Raw genomic sequence first — 5,321 nt, forward strand, 5'->3', positions numbered from 1 at the left:
ACTTGGGTGAATTCCATCAGGTCTGAATAGTCGATTCGCCAAGTGTCCGTTTCCGTACACAAAACAATTATAACAATCGATCAGCTTTACCGGAAGTTCGCTTGATACATCTTCTAGCATTGAGTTGAAATCGCGTACATAAACATCACGTCGAGGACTTATTTTACAAATAAATATTTCACAATTTGTTTGATCTTGAATGCATTGCGAAGTCTGCAAGATTACATCTTTGATTATTGAAATTGGCTGGCCATTCGAGACATCATTTCCACCAGCAAATATTATTATTTTTGATAAGTCAGAGATATTCATTTTTCGCAGCTTTTCACAGATATCCAGCATTGTCTTCCCTGGCAAAGTGCATATGTCCACATATTTGCATAATCCTCGCTTATTTATGCCTCTCAAAATCGAATCTCCAATCGGTAACGGTTTCGACGTTTGTGGCGTAAAGTTCGATCTATGCTCGCCTTTATTGGTTTCTTCTTCAAAATGCACAGTACTTTCTTGTATATCGGAGATCGCTTGTGGGCTAGGCTCAAGTGTCACTTGTGCGGTTTCTAGTAATTCGTCATTTTCAACGGGATCATCGGACATCCGTTTACTTGTTGCTTCTACAGAGCCATTCATATAACCTTTGGAAAGAACACTTGGTAGGGAGTTTGCCTTAAGTATATCTCCTAGCGATTGAATTTTTTTCTGTACAGATATATTTAATTGGTCGAGTGTTTGCTTCAGGTCTTGAACGTTTTCCTGTAAACAATCGCATGTGTCGTCCGTACCTCGGGAATTCGTTGTACTATTTACTTTTACACTATGGATAATGTCTTTCATCTCATTGAATCCGCGATTGGTGTTTAAGATGTGCTCACATACATCTTTGCGCATATCACTTACAGACTTTTGAATTGTTTGAATCAAACAAAAAAGTGTTTCAAAATCAAATTCAATCCCGGTGCTCTCCGTTTGAGTACTTGCGTCAATTTTAACACCGATTCAAAATTTTCAGGTTGCTTGGTATTTACCATGAAATTGAAATCACCACTGACGAAATTGTAAATGCCGTTATGTTTTTGAAATCGCGCAAATCATGTGGATATGATAATTTGCTTAACGAGTATTTCATGGAAAGCGTTGATATCATAGGATCACATTTGTGTGATATATTTAATGCTATTTTAAACTCTGGGTATTTTCCCGATAAGTGGACCGAGGGGATAATTGTACCTATACATAAAAAAGGGGGATACGGAAAATGCTAGTAACTACCGAGGGGTAACACTTGTAAGCTGTTTGGCTAAATTATTTACATCTGTAATAAACAAGCGCGTTGAATCTTTTTGTAACGAAAATAATAGTATTTCGGACGCTCAGTTCGGATTTCGGAAGGGAAGATCAACAGTTGATGCCGTTTTTATACTCTTGTCGGTCATTCAAAAATATCTTAACCAAAATAAACGTCTTTATGTTATTTTTGTCGATATGTTTAAATGCTTTGACTCAATCTACCGGAATGCCGTTTGGTTAAAAATGTACAAATCCGGAATTCAAGGTAAATTGTTAAGAATCATACGAGATATGTATCAGAAAGTAAAATCTTGTGTAAAATCATGTAGCACCTATTCCGAGTTTTTTTGAATATGCAGTTGGCCTGAGGCAAGGTGAGGTACTCTCGTCGATTTTGTTTTCATTCTTTGTTAAGGTTCATGGGGGGGGGATAAAATTCATTAAAACTTCGCTTTGGTTTTTCTTCATTCAATGTGGTACAATATGGTCAAACTATATATCATTGTAAAGCTTAAGACGGATAGAATAACATAAACACGTTTTTGACATTCAATATTTGTGTGACTTTATTTATATTTTGGTTTAAAACCCATACATTTTTACACTAATTTACAAAATCTCAATCTAAAGTTAGGAAGGATATGCACTACCTTAAGTTGAATAAATACAAAGCTATATACATATACAAGGTCAAGTTAGCAACATTTCACAGAAAATTATTGTCATAAAACAACAAATGAGTTTTTATTCAACTGCCTTTTTTGGATAAATTTCCTAAACAAAGTTCCAAAAATAACTAAAACGTAACTACTTTTAAAAAATCCAGGTATGGTGGATAATAAGTCACAATTCTATTTCAAAGGCTTAACAATTTTGTTATTTACCTCTCAACCAAATTGCAAATTTTAAACCATCTGAAATTGAAATAGATTGCAGACGACATATAAAATTGTAAAGGAATATAAAGAAATTGGCAAACCGATTGATTTTATATTTCGATTCCTTCTACCCATTTTGAAAGCGTGGCCATCGCTGTGCTCCGTAGAAAAACGTGCAAAACAAATCGGTCGAAACCACGTGCAGTGGTGAGAAAATCGTGTATGTGTATACACATACCTGAGAAAACACATACTTATTTTGACAGTTGGGTGGCAACAAGTAAAACAACTATTAACATTAATCAGCAAGAGATCGCACTAAATAACAGAAATAACCACGTAGAGATATCATCACTTACCCTATTTCAAATATTTTCCAGCTGAAAATTGTCCCCACACGTCTTTTTTGGTTTATTTGTATTGTTTTTCTGGAGCCGGAGTGAATCTCACAGAATATCCATCCAACTTCCGTTGTTTTCACTTTCGTTATTAAAAACTCCGTTTAAAAGATTTTTTTCTACTTTTAGATTGTTAAAGCGATGTATTATGATATATTATCAATAGAAGAGTGATGAATTGAACGGAGTTACGTATCGATCTTTCTGTCAGTCTGTAAGCGTACTATTTTATGCGCAATAATATAGTACAGGTGATTCGACAACGATTGTAAACATTGGTGAAATGCTTCTTACATAGTTATTCTTTTGAGTGTTTATGAGATCTGATCGTGCAGTTTGCAAACATCAACGGAAAGATTACAATCCAATAAGTTTGGAATGTCAATTAGGCGATGAGTGAGTTTTTAGCATGTTTCTTTCTATTTTATTAATTTAAAAATGGCTGCCCACATGGTGATGAAATGACATGTGTTCAAGTTTTGATATTTCTAGATATGTAAACTTTTTTTACTATTTAAGCGTAACTTGCCCTCGTCAATGTCGATATTAATCACTAGTTATATAATTTTCCGCCGAAATACGTGGAATAAACATGATTAAGATTTTTGAAAATAATGTATATTTTATTGTTAAAATCGCTTTGTATTTTGATTGATTTTGTGGATGTTATGATACGTTGATGTACAAAATTGGCAGCAGTTTGAAGGAAAAACATCCTTTAAAGCATATATGTATACATTTTCAATGTGGCATTCTTCCTTTAGTCAAATTTGAGTTCAATGCTAGGGGTCCCACATTTTTCAAAATGACGCCTCTACATGAACCTTAATGACCTTGAACTTTATTTACAAAATGAACCTTATTCTGGTGTATTAATAGACGATATTGTGTTAATGCTTTTACTTTTTGCAGATGATATGGCAATTTTTGCGAAATCGCCTGAGGAATTACAAACCAATATAAATATTTTGCACTCATATTGTAAAACATGGGGACTTATTGTAAACACAGACAAAACAAAAATTATGGTTTTCAGAAAGAGGGGCAGACTGTTAGCAAATGAAAAATGGAGCTTCGATGGGGAAGAAACTAATGGTTGTAGACGATTTTAATTATCTTGGTACTGTTTTCAACTACACTGGGAATTTTAAGCTGAATCAAGAATATCTAGCAGGTAAAGCTATTAAGGCATTGAATATACTACTGCAACATTGTAAAAAGTACGAACTGATGCCAACGATATTGTGCCAACTCTTTGATTCATTTGTTGGTTCTATACTTAACTATTCAGCAGAGGTATGGGGATTTAAACAATCAAAAGAACTAGAGAGAATTCACCTTAAATTTTGCAAACGTATTTTAAAACTTAAAACTAATACATCTAATGCGGGCGTATATGGGGAATTTGGTCGGTACCCTCTGTTCATTTCTAGGTATCTAAAAATTATTAAATACTGGAGTAAAATTATACATACGAATAATATTATTATTAAAAAGGTTTATGAGCAAGCCAAGGAAGATTGTAACAATGGTTTTAGAAATTGGGTTTCTAATGTAAAGTTATTGCTGAATAATTATGGTTTCTCTTAGATTCTTCGAAGATACTGACAATGTCAATTTTAAATCTTTTATCATCATTTTCAAACAACGTGTCATAGACAATTTCATTCAGGAATGGTCCCAGAGCATGCAGACAAACCATGTTCTTACTAATTATGTCCTCTTTAAAAACATTTTCAACTACGAATCATACCTAGATTTACTACCAAGCAGCCTTAGAATGTTCTTTTGTAGACTAAGACTGTCGGTCCACCCCCTAAGAATTCAAACGGGTAGATATGGTAGAAATAGAATTGATAGGGATCAGCGTTACTGTTTATTTTGTAATTCACAAGATATTGAAGATGAATATCATTTCATGCTTATATGTCCATTCTTAGATGAGATTCGCAAAAAATATGTACCAAAGTACTATTACCAACGCCCATCGATGTTTAAATTTTCGGAAATGTTGGGCATTGATACAAGACCAAATTAATTAAAATTTATATTTTTATTAAATACGCATTAAATAAAAGAAACACATTGTTAAATGTAAGTTCATCCTCTTAAATAATGAAACTTAAAAATTCTGAACTAACACAATTTATTTGATTAAAATATTCAAATGTTATATTTTTATAGTAAAGACCAGGTATACCGTATGTACTTTGCTACACACCGTATGTGCTGAAATAATATATTATATGAAGTTATGTACTTTATTGTATACCGTATGTTCTAAAACTATGTATTATATGAGTAACGTGACATGAATCTAAATCATGATTTGGTTTTTGTTATACTGACGATGTACATTGTGCAAGTCAAAATAAAACATATGTTCTGTTCTGTTCTGTTCCTAATAGAAACTGAAAGTACAGACGCTTTACAAATACGTGCACAATGAGCGACGAATTATGTCAAGAAGAATTGATGGTTGTAGACGATTTTAATTATCTTGGTACTGTTTTCAACTACACTGGGAATTTTAAGCTGAATCAAGAATATCTAGCAGGTAAAGCTATCAAGGCATTGAGTATACTACTGCAACAATGTAAAAAGTACGAACTGATGCCAAAGATATTGTGCCAACTCTTTGATTCATTTGTTGGTTCTATACTTAACTATTCAGCAGAGGTATGGGGATTCAAACAATCAAAAGAACTAGAGAGAATTCACCTTAAATTTTGCAAACGTATTTTAAAACTTAAAACTA

This window comes from Dreissena polymorpha, chromosome 1 (assembly GCF_020536995.1).
Source record: "Dreissena polymorpha isolate Duluth1 chromosome 1, UMN_Dpol_1.0, whole genome shotgun sequence".
Taxonomy (NCBI): Eukaryota; Metazoa; Mollusca; class Bivalvia; order Myida; family Dreissenidae; genus Dreissena; species Dreissena polymorpha.